Raw genomic sequence first — 25,483 nt, forward strand, 5'->3', positions numbered from 1 at the left:
GAGTGATGAGTTATTCTCAGCAGTTTCTGAACCTGGTCCAGGCTCGGTAGTCTGACCTAACTCGCGGCCCTATTTTCTTCCTTCCCCTTCTCCTCCTATTCTTCTCCCTTTCCTCTTACTCCTCTTCTATCCAATTTTCTTTCTCTTCTAGCCTCCATTACTCTCTTCTGCTCTTTCAGTTGTTAACTCTAAAACTCAGATATCATATACACAAAGTGATGTGCAAAGAAGCACAGTCCTCCAACAAAATTCTGATCTTCACCTTCTTATGGGTTGAATTGTGTCCTCCAAAATTTATATGTTGAAGTCCTAACCCCTAGACCTCAGAATGGGACCTGATTTGCAGACAGGGCCTTTCCAGTGGTCATCAACTTAAATTGATGTCATCATGGGGGGCCCTAATCCAGCATGACCAGTGTCCTCATAACAAGGAGAAATTTGGACACAGATAGCCATGCAGGGAGAACATCATATGAACTTGAAGACAGCCATTTACAAGCTAAGGAGGGGCCTGGAACAGCTCTTTCCCTTACAACCCTCAGAAGAAAGCAAACCTGCCAGCACCTTGACTTTGGACTGCTAGCCTCCACAACTGTGAGAGAATATTTTTCTGTTGTGTAAGCCCCTCATTTGTGGTACTTTGTTCTGGCAGCCTTTGCAAACACAAATGTGTTCAAGGAGAAGCCAATCCTTAACTCTCAGCAATGCTTCTAAAAGCCGCGTTTCCGTCTTCCCAGTTCATTTACATCTGCAGCTGCTATGCAGCCTCCTGACCTCTGAATTCCAAAACCTCTATACCACTAGCCTGAGTGACTTGTTTGTTTTTCTAACACCTCCCCCTGGGTAGCAAGAAATCAACATGTTCTGATTCATTGCTCTCAAAGCAACTGTTTTTTTGAGACAGGGTTTTGCTCTGCCACTTAGGCTGGAGTACAGTGGCATGATGATAGCCCATTGCAGTCCTGAGCTCCTGGGCTCAGCCTCCTGCCTCAGCCTCCTGAGTAGGTGGGGCTACAGGCATGAACTACCTTTTTTTTTTTTTTTTTTGTAGAGATAGAGTCTCAAATTCCTGGCCTCAAGTGATCCCCCTGCCTTGACCTCCCAAAGTTCTGGGATTGCAGGTGTGAGCCACCATGCCTGGTTTAAAGCAATTTTCTGATGACTGATTATGCTTTTCAGATATCTTAGAAAGGTGGTACCCCACATTTGAAACACAAGCATCTTGGCTCACTAGGAGCATATATCCTCCATTGTAAATAAAAAGTTGGCCTCTTTATGCATAAGGCAAGTGCTATTTCTATTTAGATTGGTTAGTCTGGATCTAGTTATCTGTAGTTGTTCGTCTCCAGGTGAACTGAGAAAAATCCAGTGCTCTGACTTGAGAAGCCAAGAAGAAGACCTTGACTGATGGTAAATTTTTGGCAAGAAATCTGGGAGAAAGGAAAGTGACCATCCTTCTCCCCAGGGCTGCTATGAAAACAAACAGCTCTGCTGGGGGCCGCCTTTTGAGAGAGAGAGAAAGCCAGGCCTCTTAAATTTGTCTTCCACCTCCTACTGACTCTAATCTGGATCTAGTTATCTGGGGTTGTTCGTCTCCAGGTGAACTGAGAAAAATCCAGTGTTCTGACTTGAGAAACCAAGAAGAAGACCTTGACTGATGGTAAATTCTTTGGAGAAACGAATCCCAGCTGACTGTACCTTCACTGGTCCAAGCTCTATACATGGTGGTGTGAATGCCATCAGCTCTGCTAAGCAAACTGAGATGGTCCTGGACAAATCAGGACTGTTGGTCACCCTACTTAAGTCTACAGCTTTTTAAAAAATACTTCATCGAAGTAGATGCTTCTATTTTCATAAAAGAAAGCTTGTTCCCATTAGGATGTGGGCATAGTTAGACACAAATTGGAAGTGCCAGATACCTGGTCTCTCAAGGAGAACAATTTCCAAATTCCTTTTCTTAGTGCCATGCACTCTGCATCTCCCAACCCGGTTTGCTTTGTGCTTGGTTCTTTGCTCTTCTCCACCAACCTCTCCCCTCCCCCAGCTCTGCCCACCACATTTTTCAGCATTACTGGTTTTAATTTCCTTTACCATCCCCTTTGCAAAAACTTCTTTCCTGATTTAATTACTATTTCTCTTAATTCAATTTTATGCTGTTGATTGTCGTTAAACTCCTAAAGTTGTTTCTCCAAAGAATTGAATGGCTAGATTAATTGTTGTCATTTTGCTTTCAAGCACAGGTGCTTTCTTACTTCTCCTCAATTATCTTTGGGAGAAAGGAAAGTGACCATCCTTCTCCCCAGGGCTGCTCTGAGAACAAACACTGCTGGGGGCTGCCTTTTGAAAGAGAGAGAAAGCCAGTCCTCTTAAATTTGTCTTCTACTTTCTGCTGACTCGAATCTCAGCATCTGTGAGTAGCCAGAAACCTCAGGCACCTCAGGCAGGCTCAGGCCATGAACAGGTTGGAGGGCTCTAAAAACAGCAGCCTAGGCTTGAGACAGGATGCCTGTCTGCCAGGAGGGATTTGCACAGTGAAGACGGGGAGCAAGGGCTGGCTCTGGCCTCAAGCATCCTGCTTGGCCAAGGTCCCCCAGAGGAACTAAGCCTGTGACTCAAAAGAAAAAGGGATACTTTTGGTTAGAATTTCCCTTCCCTGGAATGTCCCTCTTGGGGACAAACCTACCCTTGAGCATCTTTCTCACTTTCACAGTACAGTAGCTAAAAGGCTTTGACCTTTGAGTCTCCTCCCCACAGCCCACAAAGTCTTGATTTTGCCAATTCTCTACCCCTGGATCTCCTGTTTTTCTGTACAGATCCTTGACAAACAGTGGCCGGAGGTGGGGAGGAGCTATTTTAGGCTGGAGCTCTGGCAAGCTCCCTTTGTGATGCATTTCTGTAACCCTGTGCCTGTGTGGGTAAAGCACCCGTGAGAGGTAGAAAGCACAGGCTCTGGGGGGACCTCAGACCCTGCCTGGCTCTTAATGAGCCACGTGATCTCCTGGCTCAGCTGCCCCTGAGCCTCAGTTCCCTGGTCTGTTGATAATCAGATGTAGAACCGTATAAAAGGGATATGGGGCTGACTTTTATTTTATATGAGAGTTAGATGAAAGAATTGAAGTATTCAGCACAGTTTCCTGGCACATTAGCCTTAAATAACAAATATTATCAATACTGAGTGGCATTTGATCCTCTATCAGTCATAGAATCTTCAACTTTTAGGACTGAAAAGGAAATGGAAGTCCCTTAGGCCAACCTGCCCTCCCCACTCCTAATTGGATTATGAAATCCTCTATTCAGCCTTTGACTTTGCTAGATCTCCTGTGATGGGGAGCTCACAGCTCTTGGGGAATCCCTGCCTTCTTTGGGCCACTTTGCAGATGTCAAGGAGGTGCTCTGCCTGTGTGATGTATTTAAACTGCTTTCCAGTTGCAGGGAACAGGAAGCCTTTCCCTATTCCCTGTTCAGTAATGTAGGCTGCTAGGGAACAAGATAGAACAATCATTTGGAGAATGCTTTTGTAGCTAACTCAGTGATGTACTTGCAGGTAAAGGTTCCAGACTCCAGAGTCTCCCTTTGCCCAGTTCTTGGGAGTCTAGTGCAGCTAAAGACGAGGTACTGCGGATGAAGAGGAACCCAGATAATCCAGGCACATTTTATAGACAAGGCCTCAATGACTCCAAAGGAAACTTTGAAATCACCTTTTTCCCGGGTTCACGAGGACTTGTAAATGATACCATCCATCCCTGCTTATTCATACTTCTTGAATACCATAATAAAGAGATTAGAGCTCACGAGGGGCTTCCTCCCCATTACTCTGGGGCTGCTTGGCTGCATTTATGATGAGAAGGCTCTGGGGTATTTAATAAATTATCTGATATGTCTAATAAAATCCTCCCAGGGCCCTGCTGATGTTACAATAATAGCTTCATGTCACATGCTCGTGTGCTATTGGGCCAGTACCAGAACATATTTGACATTCCCAATATGTCTATTTAATTTTCATTTAAAGGAAATGATTTTCCAGGTTTAAAGCAGCTACCGAGGTACCTAGGTGTGAAGATCTAGAAATGTGCTGTCATATTTATCAAAATAGTAATGGAGTGATTTAAGGATAATATGGGAATAAGCAACTGCATGCATGGCTCATCTAGTTATAGATCTGTACTGTTCCCCTAAGAACTGCAATTTGTGGAATAATGGCTTCTCATTGTTATGCCACATCTATTTATAAAAAGCTGAGTTTATTCTCAGTGCTTAATAGATTTTTTTTTTTTTTTGAGACAGAATCTTGCTCTGTTGCCCAGGCTGGAGTGCAGTGGCATGATCTTGATTCACTGCAAACTCCGCCTGCCCGGTTCAAGCAATTCTTACGTCTCAGCTTCCCAAATAGCTGGGATTATAGGCGTGAGCCACCATGCCGAACTTCAGTGCTTAATAGGTTTTATCTTACTTTAATGATATATTTTATATAAGCTTCTGGAAGGTTAGAGCAGGATTGGACCTTAGAACTTAATTTGGCCAATTCCTTCCTGATGGTAATGAAAAAATTGAGACCCAGAGAGGGGAAGGAATTTGCCCAAGATCATGCAGGTAGTAAAGGCAGAACTGGGATTCAAATCTAGATTTTTACACTTAGATGTGCCCTTGCCACCACAATAAGAAGCCCTTAAAATACCGATATGTACCTGGCTTTCATATACACACCTCCACGAGAGGGAGGCAATGTCTACACGTAAACGTGCTTGTGACAAGGGAATTGGCAGTGACACCTGTTGTCATTGGCCCCAGGACCCACATGGCCCATCTGGTTGTTTAGGTGGCTGTTCTCTTTCCTCTCTCCCTGTTCCTCTTGAGTCCAGGTGTAACTAAAGCATTATAAAAAATAAAATTAAAAAAAAACTTTGACATTGGAAGAGCTGACTTTCAATCTAGCTGTCCCTTCACCTCTCTGGCCCTCAGTTTCCTCATTTGTAGAATGAACTGACTTCCTCTTACCATCCCAATGCTAACTCAGCACCTGTCCTGTGGATGCAAATGGTATTGGTTCAAACCCACCCCAGTGTGGTGAGACAAGCTTCTCTAGACTTTCTGGGTAGGAAAGCAGGAGGGTATAGATGTTAGTTTTCTTGTCCTCTTTATCTCAGATCCTGTTTATTTTGGATTAATTTCATGGATGGATCAATTTGCTTTCTCACATGTGCTGTTCTTGTCTCACACCACATTGTTGAGGAAATGCAACCCCTTTCCCCTGATTTCCCCTCATAAGCACACAAGGCATTTACACACACGTAGCTGCCATTACGGAAGACTTGAAAAGAGAAGTCTGCATCGCTGTGTTGCTTGCTGCTGCTTCTGTTTAGAGCACCTTTCTGCAGGTTCATCCCAGAAATTCCCCATCCTTCATTTCAAACACAGAATCGCTAAGCTCATCAATTCTCTATCATTTAGAAACTATATTTTGCCCCAACAGAGACTTACAAAATAATGCCTTTAATGAGGTCTAAGGTTTTTCTCTCAAATAAAAGAAGTCTTGAAGTAGGCATTTGACTTGTCCATTTTGTGCTGCTATGATAGAATACCACAGACCGGTCATGTATAAACAATGGAAATGCATTTCTCGTAGTTCTGGAGGTGGTGAAGTACAAGATCAAGGCACTGGCAGGTTTGGCTCCGTTGTCTGGAAAGACCGCATCTACTATAAGGGTAGGATGCTGCATGCTTACATGGCAGGAGAAGTGAAGGGCAAGCTAGCCGAATCCTGCTGTGTGAAGGCTCTTTTAAAAGGACCTTAATTCCACTAACCAAGAAGAAGCCCTTATAACCTAACCACTTCTAAAAAGCCACACTTCTTAATATATTACATTGACAACACCTGATTTTGAGTTGAGGAGACACATTCAGACCACAGCAGCATTCTAGGGCTGGCCTGTTAATGCTACCATCTCACTGACGTCCTTATCTCCTCTTGTGTTTCTGTTTTGCTGTACCAACACGAGTCCACTGTCCTCAATCAAGGCCACCTCATGCCTGCAGAGTGGCTGCTGCAGCACCAGTTATTACATCCATATTTCAGGTAAAGGAAGAAGGAAGGCCAAAAAGGGACCTGCCAACAGAGTCAGTCACTTTTTCAGGGAGCATTTCCAGTCCTACACAATAGCTTCTTCATTCCATTAGCTTGAATGTAGTCACATGACCACTCTTATCTAGAAGGGAGGATAAGAAATTGAATTTTTCAGTGGGGACACATTTCTGCTCACCAAAAGGTCAGGGCCCTGAAGAATAAATTTTGGATCAGCAAATAGCAGTGTTTGCCCCCAGTTCAGCTCTGGATATATCTTTGCATAGCTAATGACACATTTTTAAATTAAAACTAAGAGGCCATGCCATTACTGACGGGTCGGGAGCTGGAGCAGAAGAAATGTCTCTGTCCTTCATCTACTGTCTTCACTAACAGTCTCTGAAAGTGGAAGGGGCAGCAAAGAAATTTACTTTCCCACTGTTGTGAAATTTGCCACCCTCCTTAGAAGACAGAAGCGGTTACAGTTGCCTTTTATTTTCCTGTTACTATCTATACCCAAGGATTGTTGTGAGAATCAGAAGACAGATATGAGAAATCGTGTTGTGAACTATAAAATGCTATTCAATGACAGAAATGATCGTTTGTCATTATTATGAGTGTTGTCATGTCTCCCAAAGCTGCCTGCTCAGTTGAAGAAAAGTGTTTTTCTGATAGGGAGCCAGAGTGAGAACCAAAGAGAAAAGGAGAGAGGGAGAGAGAGAGGAGGGGGAAGACCTGAGAAACAGAGATAGAGAAAGAGAAAGACACAGAGAGAGGAAATTGATAAGAAAGAGTGGAAGGAGAGAGAAGAGAGGGAGAAGGAGAGAGGAGGAGGAAGAGGAGAGACAGAGAAAGGCAGAGAAGGGAAATAGGATGATAAGAAAGGGTGGGAGGAGAAAGGGAGAGAGAGGAAATCCAGTGAGAGGAAGGGGAGAAGGAGAGAGAATGGGAAGGGAGAAAGGGAAAAGGAAGGGAGGGATGGAGAGAGGGACACAGAAGAGGGGAGAAGAGAGAGGAGAGAGAGGAGAAAAGCGAGAAGGGAGGAGCGTGGAGGTCTTTTTTCTGTCAAAAGCAGAACAGAAATATATTGACATAATTGAAATCCATGACTGACCACAAGCATACGTACAACCCTCTGGTAGACAGCTTCAACGTACTTAGGTTTCTCTGACCATTTAAAAACGTCTTCCTCATTTTCAAAGCAATATGTGCATACTGAAGACTGTGTGAAACATATGAAAAGGCACAGGGGAGTTTTTTTTAACTGCTTTATTGATGTATAACTGACATACAATAAACTGCACATATTTTAAAGCGTATAAATTGATACATTTTAATGAAAGTATACACTGCAAAACCATCATTATAATTGACATATCTATCACCCCCAACAGTTTCCCTGGGCTCCTTTGAAAGTTCACCCCCTCCCCCATCCCCGGCACCCACTGGTCTGCTTTCTGCCACTCTAGGTTAGTTTGCATTTTCTGGAATTTTGTACAAATGGAATATAAAATTCCATATATAACGTATCCATTTTTTTGCCTTTTTTTTTTTTTTTTTTTTTTTTTTTTTTTTTTTTTTGTATAGCAGTATAACAATAATATAGCCCTAGCAGAACTTGAAATATTCAACATTCAAATAATTCATTAATTAAATTAATTCAGATGTTAATTCACATATTGAGATTAGTTAATATTGTCATATTTGCTTCAGCCTTCCTGCTTGTTTGAGTAATGTGATCTATACGAAAAGTTTTTTAAAATATATATCTTAATGCATTGTAATTACACAAATTAAGTTATAATTACGAAAACCCCTGTGTGACCACCACTCAGGCCAGGAAAAGGAGCTTTGCAAGCACCCCTAACCTCCCAGTGTTCCCTCCCCAGGTCATCACCAGCCTCCCTTTGGTAAGAATCATTTTCTTGCTTTTTATTTTTTATTTTTTTATTTTATGACTTATGTATGCAGCCCAGGATGATAGAGTGGACTTACCTGTTTGTGAATTTTATTTGAATGAAATCACACTGTATGTCTTCATGACTTACATTTTTTGCTGTTTGTGAGATTCACCCCTGTTGTACCATGTAGCTATGTTTTGTTCATTTTAATAGCTATAGAATATTCCCTTGTATAAGTATACTGCAGTGTGGCATAGCTCACTCTGGAGAGAGAGCTTTTAAATGCAATTGATACAGTTTGGCCTTTCATTGACACTTGTAGCCATCAGACAGCGCTTACAGGATAGAAACAACCAAAACATCTACTCCTCCCCTGGATGCCAGGACCCCCACACTACCCTACCCCGTGTCCACAAAAAGTTGATACTGTAAATATTTACATATGTCAATCATAAATATTTATAGGAATATCTTCTGCCCTGGTATAGTATTCTCTTTGAAGAAGCAGGCACACAATTGATTTTTTTCAAAAATCACAAACTTTTTTTTTTTTTAGCATCATGTTGATCTGAACACAGCTAGTTAAAGTCTTTGTGATCTCTGAGGGAAAAAGGAAAAAGAGAGGTTGGGCATTCCCTTTCAAGAGACTGATCTTCCACTTCCCCTCTTTTTCTCAGGCTCTCAGTCCAGAGGGTCCTACATGCCATTATTCATATTCTTCTTTAACAGATGCTCTCACAGCATAAGAAATCACAACCTAGCTCTGTTTTTTCATATATAAGAAGCATTATAATAAAAGTAATTTAAGTCAGTGCTTGCTGTCTGACTTTTATTTTTCAAAAGGGTTCAATGCATTATTCAGATGTCAAGAATAATGATTTTGACCTTGGCCTGTCGGGCAGGTGGACCATACTGTCTTTCTCCAACCCTTTCTTAAGAAACTCTGTGAATTCTATAACACCTTCAGTGTCTGCTGGGATTGTGGCATACAGGCACCTTCTCACATGGTGAATAATTGGATTGTCATTCAGTGAAGTAGAGAAATAATTTTCATCCCGGTTGTACAGATGAGATAACCGGAGCATAAAGAATGTGGGCTTTTCAAGGCACAAAGTCAGTTTCCATTTCTCAGTCTAGGTAAATATGAATCCCACATTTCCATGTTGCCTGGTTTTTTTTGTTTACATTCGGGTACACTGGGACTACTCTTTGGGTATTTGGGGGCAAGTGAAAACATCACGAAGAGAGAAGAGCCTTTCGAATCTTAGAGGAGTCAATAAGAAAATGGGCTTTTCAGGAGGTGGGAAGAAGAGGCAGAGTTGGGAAAGCAGGCTCTTCTTCTGTGAGCAGGGATATATATTTGTTTTTCAATCAGTATGCCACTGGGTCCCTTTGCTCTCTGCCTTTCACTTTCACAGCTCTTTCCTTCATATTCCAATCCTGTGGTATTTGTTTCTTCATTCTTTTGACGTTCAGTAGTCATCATTCTCTTACAAAGGAGGACTTTCTCTCTCCTATACTTATTTATGTTTTCATTTATTAATTTATGTGACTAGAGTCTCATGGAGCCTGATTTTTTCCATGGGTTTTGGTGATCAGTGGAAATCCCTTTATGCTAGCTCCTGTGACTTTTTGGCATGTTCCCATGATTCTTTGAGCATGTTCTTACTTTGGGGTACAAAAATGAGTGCTGACCTCATTGTGTACTTTTACTGCCTCAGCCTCAAATTCATAGTACTTTAGAAAAGGTAGTTGAAAGTTTGAAGGCTTGAGCCATAGTAGAAGTCAGAGGGGAACATAATTTTCTCCTAAAGATAAGACTCTTCTTGGCCTTCAAATGCAGGGATTAAGAGGACAGTGCCCCCTTGATTATATGTGCCTACAGTTCAGCCCAGGATAAACAAATCCGTTTGTCTTAAACCCCTTACGATGCCAGTTTTATGGAAGATAATTTTAAACTGAGCTTCAGATGATACCAAATGGGAAATGGAAAATCACATTCACAGGATGAGGTCATGCATAGAATGGACTGCCTTCATTTCTGACAGTGACTCCTGTCCATGGAAAGGCTCTATGGAATGGCTGCCTTCATTTCCAGTAGTGACCCCTGCCCATGGAAATGGGGTCTATGAAATGGACTGACTTCATTTCTAACGGTGTCCACGGCCCCCTGAGAAGCCTGTCCTTCCAAGGAACCTGCAGAGTAGGGTATCCCTGAGTGGGGTGGCAGAGCAGGAAGCCATAGTGATCTCAAGAATTCAGGGTCTAGATCCTTGTGTCGCCCTAGTGTGGGCAGGGTGACCTCACTGTGTTTTCCTGTACTCACAGGTGCAGCCAGAACCTACTCAAAGACCTGACAGCTTTGATCATGGCTCCTTTTCTTTTCTATTAAAAATGGTTTTAATTAGGAGAGATTTCAAGCTTACAGAAAATTAAGAAGAATAATGTCATATGCACAAATATACCCACCACTGGACTGAAGAAATGTTAACACTTAGATCCTTTCAGATCTAAGATCCTTTCAGAAAGAAAGTAAAACTACAAATAAAGTTGAAGCCCAAATGCATCTCCATTCCCCTCTCTCTCTTCCCAGAAGTAATTCTCAAGTTAGAAAGCAACTTCTATGTCCCAATTATTTCTGTGTTTTTACAAGACTAAACACAAATGTATGGTATTGTCTTGTGCTTAAAGAAATGTCATAAGCAGTATCATACTGCTTGTATCCTTTTTCAGTTTGCTTTTTGTTTTACCTAACATTACATTAGTATCAACCATATTACTAATGCAGATATAGTTATTCATTTTTCCTGCTATATACTATTTTTTGTATAATATTACTACACTGACATGATATGATATTACTCTTTTTAGTTTTAAATGCTGTATATATGATCTTGGATTTTCTTTGAAGATAACATTATTTAGAAATAATGATAGTTTTGTTTTTCACTTTCTATCCCTAAAGTTCTTATTTGTATTTCTAGTACAATGTTGAATAGGAGTTGAATTCAGGGTTATTTCCTTATTCTTGATTTTTAAGGAGATCATAATATTTGTATTTTTAGATATGATACTTGTGCAGGTTTTTTGGCAGATACCTTCTTATCAGGTTAAGAAGGTTACCTGCTATTACTAGTTTGTCAAATATATTGCAAAAACTATTTACCAATATCCATTTATGACTGACTTCATTAAGTTTCTTTTTCTGCATCTATTGATTGACTATGTAATTTTCTCCATTTAATTTCTTAATTTAGTTAGTTACATCGATAGATTCCTAGTGTTAAAGCATCCCATTTTTTAAGGAAAAGAAAAGATAAAGGATGATACTTTCTCTTTTCCTTAATCATGGTGCATTTCTTTTTATACACTGCTTAACTATGTCTGTTTTCTGGCTGTTTTTTCTACGTATCTATTTTTAAATGTTTGTGTATGTTTTTGAGGTGGGGGGTTTGTACATCTTCCCCTCATATTATCCTTGTCTGGTTGTGTTATCGACACTATGTTAGCTTTACAAAACAAATGGAAGAATTTCATTTTTATTTATTGCATGGAAGAATTTATGCATAATTAGAATTATCTATTCTATGAAAGTTTAGAGGATCCACCTGTAAAATCTATCTGGGACCTATAATTTCTCTGTGGGAAAAATGTAAAACAATTCAAGTTCTTCCTCAGTTATAACCCTAATTGGGTCTTCTGTTTCTTCTCAAATTAGTATTGGCAAATGTGTTAGTCTAAATCAGGGGTCGATAAACTATGGCCTGTGAACCAAATGGCAGCCACTGTCTGTTTTTGTAAGTAAAGTTTTATTGGAGGCCAGCCATATTCATTCATGTTCACATTGTGTAGGACTGCTTTCCTGCTACAGTGCCAGAGTTGACAGTTGAGGAGTTGTGGCAGAGGCAGTATGATCTGAAAAACTTAAAACATTTACTATCTGATCCTTTATTTTAAAAAGTTTGTTGGCTGGGCGGGTGGCTCAGACCTGTAATCACAGCACTTTGGGAGGCCGAGGTGGGTGGATCACTTCAGGTCAGGAGTTCAAGACCTGCCTGGCCAACATGGTGAAACCCTGTCTCTACTAAAAATACAAAAATTAGCTGCGTGTGGTGGCAGGCACCTGTAATCGTAATCCCAACTACTCGGGAGGATGAGGCAGGAGATTCTCTCTAACCCAGGAGGCGGAGGTTGCAGTGAGCCAAGATCACGCCACTGGACTTCAACCTGGGTGACAGAGCAAGACTCCATCTCAAAAAAAAAAAAAAGAAAAAAAGAAAAAAAGAAGTTTGTCAGTCTCTAACCTGGATTAAAGACATTGGCTGTAATGAAGACAACCCCCATGGCAGTTCTGGAAGGCAATGGGTAATGATGGCAGGACTGCATTATCTTATGGCTGGCCTGCTTACCTAGGACACGAGTGATTTTGCTTTCATGGTGGTGAAACTCCAACATCAAGTTAAAGATGTGCTTGGTGATGCAGTGAATCATTTGGCAAATTGACATTTCTGGCAAATTGACTTTTGACAATCTAATTTTTAACAAATTCTTCTTGAGGATACATATTTTTGTACTTGGCTCACTTCCTCTGGAAAAACCAAGTGGTGCTTTGAGTAGAATAGCACACCAGTTTTAGCTAAGAGGCAGCTAATTTTACTCAAAGACGTGTATTTATTTGGTATATTTTTTTTAACCCTGAGGTTAGGTAGGGAAGGATTTGCTTTCATTTTCTTCCCTCCATCCATAGTTTGCAAAGTCCCTTTTACTGCTCCCTCTACTCCTAAGAGGAAGAAAACTTGGGCCCTGGAAGGCAGGCAGAAGGGTTAAGAACCAAGGGAACTTTCTCTCTCTCAGCAGAATCAAAGTTTCCAGGGGAATCCCTCCTGCCTTCAGTGGATCGCCCCTTGGGGCAAGTAGCTGAGTCACTCACTGCAGCGCTGGGATGGCGACCACAAGGGATGACCACAGGGCTGGTTGGCCGGGCCGTCTGGAAGGTGGTTTCCCTCTTGGAGTCTGTCTAGAGGTGGTATTATGCTCTGTATGTCTCCTGGTGCCACTCACCCGTTCCCCATTCTCCTCCTAGTTTGATTGTTCTAAGCCACAGCTGTGGCCATGCCATTCCCCCAGAGCCCACGCGGCATCCAAACTCCCTAGCAGGGCGTTTGGGTAACTGTTCCAGTCTGCTGTGCCACCCTGTGTGTCTTACACAATGGGGATGCCTTTGTTGCTTCCAGAGAACACCAGTCACTTTTGTATCTCTGTGCTTTTGCATAAGCTATTTCTCTTGTCTGGATTTTTCTCCCCAATCTGGACTGCTTGGAACACTCCCTCCTTATTCTTTTCTTTAAAAAAAAAGTATTTATTTTAAAAAATCGTGATAAAATTTACATAACATCAAATTTAACATTTGAATCATTTTTGAGTGTTCAGTTCAGTGGCATTACGTACATTCACATCTTTAGAGGCAACCGTCACCACTATCCATCCACAGGACTTATCTTTCAAACTAAAGCCGCTACCCACTAACCCCCAGTCCTCCATCTCTTCCTACCCCTTGGCAACTACCATTCTACTTTATCTCTATGAATTTGACTACCTTAAGTTACTTGTGTGAGTGGAATCTTACAGTATTTGTCTTTTTGTGACTTTTTCACTTAGCAAGTCTTAGAGGTTCATCCATGCTGTTGTATGTGTCAGAACTTCCTTCTTTTTAAAAGCTTAATAATATTTCTTTGTATGTAAATACCACGTTTCACTTATCCATCCAGACATCGATGGACACTCGGGTTGATTCCATCTCTGTTTGCTATTGTGACTTAATTTGTGGCCTAACATATGGTCTATACTAGAGAATGTCCCTTGTGCACATAAAAAGAATGTGTATTCTGTTGTCGAGTGGAGTGTTCTGTGTATGTCTGTTAGATCTAGTTGTTTTCTTGGGTTATTCAGACCCGTTAGTTCCTTACCTGTTTTCTCTCTGGTTGTTCTATCTATTACTGAGGGTGGGATATTGAAGTCTCCAACTGGTATTGTAGAAACTGTCTATTTATGTCTTCCATTGTGTCCATTTTGGGCTCATGTATTGGTCTATTATTAGGTTTGTAAATGTTCCTCTTCATTCTTACAGAGTCTCTTCAAATGCTGCCTTCTTTGATGCCCCCATCCTTGCCTCTTTCAGCCCTAGTCACTCTCCTCTGTGCTTTTACTGTAACTTGTACACACTTCTGTGACCACTTTCTGCTTTAGTGAATAATTTACTGGCTATCTTTCCAGTTAGTCTCAGAGGACACAGAATTTTGTCTTATGTATGCTTGCACCTCCAGAATCTGGCACAGTTTTTGGCTCACAGTAAGTGTCCAGTGCATGTTTGTTGACTAGGCCTTTGCTATGGAATGCAATTGTGTTACTCTTGTTCTTCCTGGGGTAAAAATAATTATAGTTGGAAATCCTCAGCATATCCTTGCCATAAGGATAAGGTAAACATGCTTATGGCCTCCAAGGTGCTTGTTCTTCTCCCTCATTTGATCCTTGTCACAACCTATGAGGGAGTTTGGCTTACAGTTTCATTTTACAGATAAGAAAACTGAGACTCAGAGAGGCTGAGTGTCTTGCCAAAGATGAAAATGGTAAGAGGCAGAGCTGGGACTTGAACCAAGGCCAGTCTGGTTCCTAACCAGGACTTTTTCTCTGTGCCCACTGCCCTTGTAAGCTCTGTCTGTGACTACCCTGGCTGGGATCATGATCTCTGTACATGGGTAAGATTGAAACTGGGATAACTAGGAGCTGAGCTCTTTGCCTCTTTCCTTTTGGAGAATTTCAGGTTTGCCTCTGGAGGTGCTATAAGGAGTTCCAAGTGAATCTGAGAGAAACACATTACTCTATCCACTGCAGGATGACAAACACTGAGTAACTCGCTCAATGTGGCACAGGTAGGAGTTGGGGCTCCAATCTGAGCTTCCTGACTCTGGGCATAATGTACTTACCATTTGGTCTGACGTATCTGGGCTGTGTTGGGTTACTTCTGCCCAAGAAGGAGCTTTCCTTATTTTGATTTAAAATCTGCCCCTCTTGTCTACCCTGCCGCTTCCTAACTCTGTCCTCTGGAGCCCTACAAGGTAAATCTGCTCTCTCCACTCCTGACAACCCTCCAGGGATGTGGCAACATTGACAGCATTCCCCTGAGTTTCTTCTCAGGCTGAATGGCCCCAGTGTTTTCAAGCTTCTCAGCTGCTTTTCTAGGGACTTGAAGTTCAGGCCCCTCCCTATTGGGCCACCTCCTCCAGATGTTCTCCCATTTGCACATCAGTTGGGGCTAAGTGACAGGGAGGCACACACCTCACAGGGCATCACCACGCTTGCAGGGAGAAGGACTCCAGAGGGCTCTGATTGTGGCTTCTTTGAATGGATGCATAACTGGCTGTCAGGAGGAGGTTGGGGGGCAGAAGGAGCAGGAGGAGACAACAGTGAGATGGAACAGAAATTGAGAGACAGGGTTACTGTGGGTCTGCTTCTCTCCAGTGCATGCTTCCTGGGAAGCTCTGGTTCAGATCAGCCCACCTGGCCCTGTGCTGATCACAGAGTGAGCCACTTGGGGGGAGAGTGTTGGACATTTGCAGACCGTTCCCCTTACATGGTTGGACATGGTGGTTTGCAGAGTCCATATCTTGGTCCTCTGGTTCCCTGGAATTCTGTTTGTAGCCCTTTTACCTCCTGCTCTAAGGGTCTTCTAAAACTGGCCAGCTTTGCCAGCCCCTTGGTTGGTCTTGAAAGAGCAAGGGGAAAACAAGAACGAGGAATGGCTAGCGAGGCTCCAATAGGGCCTTTGGGTTTATTTTCATGTAAGTTGATGATAATATTTGCACTACCTTATAGGATTACTGAAAGTATTTAAAAAGGTGATGAGTAAGTGCTTTGTGTAATGTGGCTCTGCAGAGGGCAGCTGCTCTTGGCCAGGCGTGGTGGCTCACACCTATAATCCAACACTTTTGGAGGCCAAGCCAGGAAGATCACTGGAGGTCAGGAGTTTGAGAGCAACTTGGCCGACATAGTGAAAACCCATGTTTGTATTTGTAAAAATCCAAAAAACCAAAAAAAAAAATTAGCTGAGTGTGGTGGCGCATTCCTGTAATCCCAGCTGCTGGGGAGTCTGAGGCATGAGAATAGCTTGAACCAGGGAGGTGGAAATTGCAGTGAGCTGAGATTGTGCCACTGCCCTCCAGCTGGGGGGACAGAACAAGACTCTGTCTCAAAAAAAAAAAACCAAAAAAAGGCAGCTGGTCTTATTACCCATCCTGCTAGGGGCACCCGGTGGCTCCTAGAGATGTCCTCCTCAGAGCACTTTGGGCTTCTGAGTGAGGTGTGTCACTCTACGCTTTGAAAGCCTTTTGTGGGGTAAGAGCTGGATCAGACAGCGGGACTGGATTTCAGCCCTGCTCTAACTTGCTGTGAGACCTTGGCAAGTGCTTTCCACTCCGTGCCTCCATTTTCTCTCCTGTGCCATGAGGAGTGTGGGTGAGAAGATCTTTGGGGTCCTTCATGCCCTGAAGCTGGGGGATCTGGGCCATGGCAGGGTGTTACTTTCTGATGCCTTGACTCTTTCTGTGGGGAAGAGCATCTCCGACAACTCCACCTGGTGCTGAATTGGTCTGCTGGTTTTCTAGACAGGCCTCACTAGCCAGCACCTGCTGGAAGTGGGTCTGGAACTGGGAGTTCTTAGGCCAAGACTGCCTGTTCCCGTTTGCCTGAGGACAGGAGCTGGCACGGCTGCCTCCAAGCTACATGCCCTGATGACACCCCCAGGAAAGGACACTGCCTGGATTGCTCTCAGGTTCTCTCCCTGCCTTTCCCAGGCAGCCTGAGCCCTGCCCTCAAGTCATGGGGAGAGTTCAGCATGTCCTTCTATGGCACGTGGCAAGACAACAGTAAAACCCAAGCCTCCGGAAAGGCAGGTGATCCTCACCAACTAGCCAGGCCTGACTCAGAGCCTCACCTGCCAGCCCTCAAGCCAGCTGTCCTGAGTTACTACACAGAAATCATTCTGTGAAGGATGGCTCAGGTGGCAGGAAAGGTCCCCTTACCACTCCAAGCAGTGAGCATGTCCCTGGCTCTGGAGCCAAGGAGAGGAATGCAATATCAGCCTGGCACCAAATGGCCTGAAAGAACAGCTGACTCTCAGTGGGGAAAGCTGAGATGAGGTCCTAAGCTGAAGGCTGGCCATCAGCCTCAGGACAGGGATTGCTGACGGTCTGACCCAGCGCCAGGGAGAGAGCTGGCTCAGACTCCTGAGGCCTAGCCCCTAATCCCACCCTTCACCAGACTGCGTGTGACCTACACTCAGCTCCTGTCCCTCCTCTGAGCCTTGGCTTCCCCATCTGGGCCAAATGTGATGGTGTTTTGGGAACAAATTTTTATGGATTCATTACTTAAAATTTGGGGAATCTATTTTTTCAGCCTTCAATGGATGTGTTACTGTGAAGGGTAAGGTGTATTTCATCTGTCTGCTGGATTCCACATCCTCCCTTTTCGTCACAGCCCCCAATTCCTCACCACTTCTTAAGCTGAGCTAGTACCTACACCCTCTTTTTCTAGAAGGAAAATCACCTTCATTCTGGATTTTAGGAAATGATACGCTGGACTTTTCAGGCTGTAGTTGAAAGAGGTTTGGATTAACCAAGGAGATCTTATTCCTGGTTTCAGTTCTACCAGTGGAGTCTTGAGCTCTTGCCTCTCCTTGACTCAGTTTCCCTCAGAAGTGTGAGCTGTTTGAGCCAGGTGATCTTGAAACATCCTTCCAGTTTTGATTCAGGGTCTCTAGTTTTCCCTTGGAAGCTTAAGCCCCGCCCCCCACCCCCTCCATAGCCCATGTCACACTAATGGGTTAAATGAGAACAGTTGAGGAGTGAAACAACTTTGCTATAGACCAGCTTGGAAGGACAATGAAATTCTCCACTTCTCTTACGGAAAACTGTTAGAAAAATGCAGCCCCTGCTCCACTTGTGAAAAATAAAAAATTTAAAATAGGGTGTTTAATGTCATCTCTCACCCACAGTGGGGGATTTTACAAGTGGCCATAAGCACATTCCCCTCCCCCAACACGCAGCAGGGGAGGAGATGGTGTTGAGTAAGCAGACGCTTTTGGAAAATGCGTGTCCCCAAATGAAAGTTAGGCAGAAAACGGGGCCAGGCCTTGCTGGGGTTACCTTCTCAGTGGAGCCATGATTTATTTCCCACGGGTCTCGGGACTGTAGGAGGGGATTCCAGAGGCTTCATGTGAGCGGCGAGCACCCAGTATCCTGGGGCTGCCTGGCAGTAGGGCGACCTCGCCCAGTGCCTGTCGACACCGTCTGATGATTGGGAGTTGGCTGCGGCCACCCAGGCCCTTGTGGCCTCCGGGTCATGTGAGAGACTTGGCAGGAGCCAGTGCTCACGGATCTGGTATTCGGGTAAGAATCTGTGCTGCAGAGCTGTCAGCGTGACTGTGTCAGCGGGTTCACCTGCCTGTGCCAGAGGAAGGGCCACACGCCAGGCAGCCTTCTGGGCCATCCTGTCACCCTGCTCTGCGGCTGACAGAGTCACCTGCAGTCACATCACTCAGCCCTGCTGCTGACAGCTGGGATGTGCCTCTGAACAGCCTGCATGCAGGGTGCTCCTGGAGGAACGCTGCACTCCTGCTGCCGACCAGCTGGGCTCTGCACAGTGAGCAGGAAAGAAGGAGGAAGAGCTTTCTGGATGTTGAATCTCATGGGAAGATCCATAGAAAAATTGAGTAGTACAAAGTAAACCAGAAGCCTAGACTAGATCAAAGATTCCTGTGTGCCTGACTGCAGACCCGTGGTGACTGAAGAATGCTATCATTCACAGCAAAAAGTGGAAAAAGACAGCCAGGAGAATATAAACCTAATGTAACTTAAGGAAATGTTCTTTAGATTTAGATAAAGAATGTTTTTGCAACTTTTTAATGTTGATTCTTTCTCCCTATAAAACAATGGTGATATTAGACGGTAGTTGGTTTTTGAAATGTACCTACCTGATAACCCTATGTACATCCTTTGTAACTGAAAACAGTATTTTTCCTGATTTATAAATTCCAAAAATCTAGGAACCATTGGACTCTCAGAGGACTCGTGGAGAAGGACAGGAGAAAGGGCAGAAGGCAAGGTTAGAGGGTGGAAGGCCTTGCTCCAGAAGCTCTGTGGCAGCAGGGAACCACGCTATGTAGCACGTGGGTCAGTGAACTTTTTCTACGAAGGGCTTGGTAGTAAGTATGTGAGACTTTTGGACTGTCCTGCCTTTGTCACAGCTATTTATGCCCTCTCGGTATGAAAACCTCCATCAACAATGATATGTAAATAAATATGTAAATGAACAGGCATAACTGGGTTCCAATAAAACTTTATTATGTATTTATTTAGTTTTGAGGCAGCATCTTGCACTGTCACCCAGGCAGGAGTGCAGTGCTGCCATCACGGCTCATTGCAGCCTCAGCCTCCTGGGCTCAAACACTCCTCTCCCCTCATGTTTTAATTGTTTATTTTTTTATTTTTCGAGATGAAGTCTCACTATGTTGCCTAGGCTGGCCTTGAACTCCTGGGCTCAAGTGATCCTCCCACCTCACCCTCCAGAAGCGCTGGGATTACAGGCATGAGCCACTGGGCCTGGCAATAAAACTTTATTTATAAAAACAGTTGGTGGGCCTGATTGGGTCTAGGGGTTGTTGTTGGTTGACACCAGTCTAGTGCAACGCCTAGCATCTAGTGGGTGTTCAGTAAGTATCGAATTGATATGATTTGTTTAGCGGGCCAAGAGGAGGCACTGGAGGCATGTGAGATAGGTTTTAGAAAGATGACTGTGGTAGACTGTGTAAGATGGATGGGGGAGGCATGAGACAGAGCCAAGGTGCTGGGTAAGGAGTTGTTACAATAGTCCATACCTGGGTGGTAAGGGCTCAGCCTGCAGCAGGGCAGGAGAGAAGAAGTGAAGGTGTGGAAGGGGCTGAGCCTGTGTGATGGGGATACATTTAAAGGAAGAAGGAGAAGCCACACGTGGCTGGAATTGATGCCCCATCCCTCAGCCTTTGTTTTCCATGCCCCAAACCATGCTTGTAGATCTCAGAGACCTATTCTGTCTTCAAAAGACGGGTTCTTCCAAACCAGAATCCTGACTTTCAAGACGGTTTTTGCCATGGATTTCAATAACCCAGAAATTGATTCTTTGCTTCCTGTTTATATTTTAGCTGTGCCAGCTTTGCACAGAGGCAAGTCCTGAATGTCTTAGCTTCCTGATTTTGTTTTAGTAGGACAAAGGCTGTGTGTTAAAAAAATTTGAGAATAACTTCATAGTTATAAAAATATTTTCCTGGCTGGGCATGGCGGCTCATGCCTGTGACAGGAGAAACGGCAGGAGGGCAAGCACTTTGGGAGGCTGAGGTGGGTGGATCACAGATGAGGAGTTCAAGACCAGCCTGGCCTATATGGGAAAACTAGTCTTTACTAAAAAAAAAAAAAATACAAAAATTAGCCAGGTGTGGTGGTGGGTGCCTGTAGTCCCAACTACTTGGGAGGCTGAGGCAGGAGAAGCGCTTGAACCCAGGAAGCAGAAGTTGCAGCGAGCAGAGATCGCACCTCTGCACTCCAGCCTGGGTGACAGAGTGAGACTCTGTGACTCCGTGTCAAAAAAAAAAAAATTCCAAATTTCTTGCCATATTTAGTTCTAATAAGAGGCATGAAGGCCTAGAAATGCTGCTGTTCTTGGCAGAGGCACGACGAATTAATTGGCTTTGGACATCTGCAGTGACGGGAGGACGTTCAGTTGAGACGTCCAGTAGCACTCAGAATTGCCACTCAAGTTTATGTGAGCAATGAGTCTGGCAGGGGAGTCTGGAGTGAGCTTGGAGAGTAGAGGAACTCTCTCACGGTGAGAAGAGCCAGAAAAGCTGAAGTTTAACCTTTAAGAAATGCCAGTGCTATGGGCAGAAAGCAGAAGTCAAAGCAGTGGAGCAGCCCAGAAATGGGCAGTGCATCAAGATTGGGTCATGTTAATGATACCAAGGAAAGAGACATGCTCCAGGGGAGGGGCTTGGTTAGAAGCATCAAGGCCTATGGTTCCTTTGGTTCACTAATTCTAATTCCTTCAGCAAGTGTTTAGAACTTCCTTCTCTGAATCTGGCCATATTTCAGGAGGTCGAGATATAAAATCAAACACAGGCCGGGTACGGTGGCTCATGCCTATAATCCCAGCACTTTGGGAGGCCAAGGTGGTTGGATCACCTAAGGTCGGGAGTTTGAGACCAGCCTGGCCGGCATGGTGAAGCCTCGTCTCCACTAAAAATACAAAAATTAGCTAGGCATGGTGGTGCGTGCCTGTAATCCCAGCTACTTGGGAGGCTGAGGCAGCAGAATTGCTTAAACCCTGGAGGCAGAGGTTGCAGTGAGCCGAGATCATCACACCACTGCAGTCCAGCCTGGGAGACAGAGTGAGACTCCGTCTCAAAAGAAAAGAAGAAGATAAAATAAAAAAACACAACCTCTGCCTTAGAAGCACTTAATCAAGTGAGAAAAAGTATTGCAGATGCAGCTGGGGGTCATGGCAAGGCCTCTCACAGCGTCTGACGGCAGTGTCCCTCTCCCACCATCAGGAAGGAGCTACAGGGCGACGCAGTTCTGTGCCCCACAAAGGTGTTCAGAGATGTTTTAGAGGTACCGGGGTTCCCTTCATCAAGATTGTTCAAGGGTTGCTAGATGACCATCTAATGGAAATATTAGAAAGGGGATAGAAGCCTGTCAGTTATGACCTTTCTTCAAATCCTGAGAATGAACCATAAATATTCTGGTTCCACTTCTCTTTCTCTAGGAAGATTCTGACAGCTGTGATCATGACTTCTGCTTGAAGGGTGTGGTTCTAGGAGTGGAAGGATATTGGGAACAGCCCCGTGCAGTGGGAAGGACACTGAGGCCATGGGCGGAGTCTTGTGTTCTAGTTGCAGCCCTGCTGTTGGCCTGTTGTGAGACCTTGCACAAATCCTTCCCCTCTCTGGGCCTTCATGTCTCCTTCTGTACCATGGGAGTGAAACTGGATGTTCTCTGTGGTCTGTTCCAGTGCTTCTCATGCTGCCTCTCGGGAAGGACCATTTTTGGGGTTATATCTTTATTGAGATATAGTTCACATCCCATACAATTCACCCGTTTAAAATGTACAATTAAATGGTTTTAATATATTCGTAGAATTTTACAACCATCACCATGATCAATTATGGAACATTTTCATCATCCCCAAAAGAAATCCCTCAACATCAACACCTTTTTCCATCAACACCTTCACCATCCCCAGAAGAAGCCCTTTTCCACCAACACCTAATCCCTTTGTCTCCCTGCTTGCCCTAGGATACTTCTGTCTCTATAGATTACCCTGTTCTGGACCTTTCATATACATGGAATCACACAATATGCATTTTAGGTATTGTCTTCTTTCATTTGGAACATTTCCAAGGTTCACCATGTTGTAGCATGTGTTGATACTTCACTCCCTCCTATTGCTGAATGCTGAGTAACATTTTAGTGTATAGAAGTAACACATGTTAAGGCTGGGCATGGTGGCTCACACCTGTAATCCAAGCACTTTGGAGGCCAAGACTGGCGGATCACCTGAGGTCGGGAGTTTAAGACCAGCCTGACCAACATGGTGAAACCCTGTCTTTAAAAAAAAAAAAAAGAAAGAAAGAAAGAAAAAGAAATAACACACTTTATTTATTCATTTGTTGATTGATGGACAATAGGTTGTTTCTACATTTTGGCTATTATGAGCAAAACTGCTCTAAGCATTGGTGTGTTAAGTCTTTGATGTGGCGGTATGTTTTCAATTCTCTTGGGAATAGACCTAGGAATGCAACGGCGGGATGATTAATTACTCCTCTGATCTTACATCCTGCCCCACCCCTCCATACTCCCTGTGCTCCAGTCACAGGGGGCGCCACCTACCTGTACTTCCAGTTCCTCAGCCCATGCTTTCGGAACTCTGCAATTTTGCCCACACTACTGTTTCCCCTGAGATGTTCTTCCCTTCCATCATTTGGGGTCCAAATCTCTTGTGTCAATGAAGGCCCAGCTGAGCCTTGTGTCATTTCCTCTGCAAAACCTTCCTCCAGTGCTTACTCTTGTGAAAGCCATACAATCCCATGTGCCTTTTTCATAACACTAAGCATTTTCTACCTTGGATTGAAGTTATTTTCTGCCCAGGTCTTCTTATTGCCTCTTCTAGACTTCTTAGCTTTGTCTGGTTTTTCGATTTACTTTTTTTTTGGAGACAGACTCTCATTCTGTCACCTAGGCCTGAGTGCTCACTGCAACCTCTGCCTCCTGGGTTCAAGTGATTCTCCTGCCTCAGTCTCCTGAGTAGCTGGGATTACAGGTGCACACCACCATGCCCAGCTAATTTTTGTATTTTTAGTAAAGACAGTGTTTCACCATGTTGGTCAGGCTGGTCTTGAACTGCTGACCTCATGATCCACCCGCCTCTGCCTCCCAAAGTGCTGGGATTACAGGCGTAAGCCACTGCACCCGGCAGATTTCCTTTTTTTTTTTCCCCCTAAGGTGGAGTTTTGCTCTTGCTGCCCAGGTCAGAGTGCAGTTGTGTGATCTCTGTTCACTGCAACCTCCGCCTCCCAAGTTCAAGTGATTCTCCTGCCTCAGCCTCTAGAGTAGCTGGGATTACAGGCGCCCACCAGCATGAACAGATGATTTTTTGTATTTTTAGTACAGATGGGGTTTCACCATATTGGCCAGGCTGGTCTTGAACTCCTGACCTCAGGTGATCCGCCCACCTCGGCCTCCCAAAGTGCTGGGATTACAGACATGAGCCACTGTGCCTGGCCTTAGATTTACTTTTATATTCCAAATGCTTTGCACATAGCAGACCCTTTATAAATGTTTGAATAGTCAGCATTTGATGTGCTTTGTTATTGAATTATTTTAAGACAGTTAGTACCTTTACACTATAATGGCTATCAGCTTTGGGGCAGCCCTGTGTGTCTTCTCAGAGTGAAATCTCATTCTCTGGGCAGCATTTGAGGATAAGCTGAGCTGCCTTCTGTTCCTCTAGCCCATTTCCCTGGTCTCTAGTCTGATACAGGCATCTCAGCCTCTTCCTCATGTTTCCAGCTAAAATCTAACAAATTACTCTGAAAAACAAGGTTATGTGTTTTGGATCCTGCCTTCTTCGAGCATTGCTTATGACTTTGAAATTTATAAACAGACAGCTGTCTTCCCAGATGACCTACCAAATCATATTTCCCTAGAATATGAGCTCAATTAGATGTTTAAAGCATCAGTTAGTGCCATGGACTAGATGACTTCCTGCCCTGTGCAAGGTAGGAGGTGGCCTTGACAAATGGTCATCTGGTGTTAGGCTGAACATTTCCAATAACAAATAAATACCTTGCTCCCAAGGCTGCTTGATGAGTGGGCAAGGTTTTCTTTACATTGGACTGAGCTCTTCCATCCTGCACTGTGCCCAGCTTGGCCCCTGGGGCACCTCAGTCCATCTTTACTGTCTCGTTCCAGCATAGTCCTTCAAGTTTTGAAAACAAGACTGGGGCTTCTGTGTCTGTTCTTACGCAGCCAGAAAGTCCGCAGTTCTCAACACTTAATAACAAATAGTAAAAATTATAAATAACAGTTAATACTTCTGAGTAAGAAAAATACCATAATAGTACAATACAAAGTCACAATACTAAAATGATGGCCTTTAATATCTAATTGTCAAGCATTTAGCATGTGCTGGGCATTGTGCCAAGCCCTTAATGTGAATTCACTCTTTCCACTCTCACAACTGTACGAGGTGAGGGCTGTCATCTTTCCCATTGGACTGATAAGGAAATGGAGACTGAGAAAGACGTAACGATGAAAGTTACATCGCTACTGGTGGAGGTGGGTTTTGAGTGCAGGCATATCTTCTTCTTGAGTTCAAGGTCAACTTTCTATGCACACAGCCTCACTAATGGTCCCTGCCATGTGAATGTGGCCTTTCCCAGGGAGCTGGATGCAGGTGGCTGGCCTTGCTTTTCCATGGTTCAGTGGAAGGCGCATGGGACCGAGAGTCAGGAGTCATAGGTTCCAGTGTGGACACTCCTAGCCTAGGATGTGAATCTGCACAAAGTCTCTTTCTTGCTCAAATCTCACTAACATAATTCATAAAATAAGCAGGCTAAACTGCCTGTAAAGTTGCTCTTGGCTGTGATTTGGACATTCCAGTCTTCCCTGAGTGCTCTACACTCTTTCACACCTCTGGGCCTTTGAGCTTCCAGTCTTATTGCCTGGAGGTTTTTCCATCTTTTACTGCTGGACTTATCTTTAATAATGACTCATCTTTGAAGAGCTGATTGGAATAGCACATTCTCTGTGTGGCCTTCCCTGAACTCCAGTTAGGGGCAGCCTTGCCCCTCTGTGTTTCCTGAACCCTTGCACAGGTCTCTGCTCTAGGGCCTGTGATTGTCTCCCGAGATGGACAGTGAACCTCTCAAGGGCAGAGACTT

Source organism: Sapajus apella, unplaced genomic scaffold (genome assembly GCF_009761245.1).
Source record: "Sapajus apella isolate SASKATOON/1434 unplaced genomic scaffold, GSC_monkey_1.0 scaffold46, whole genome shotgun sequence".
Taxonomy (NCBI): Eukaryota; Metazoa; Chordata; class Mammalia; order Primates; family Cebidae; genus Sapajus; species Sapajus apella.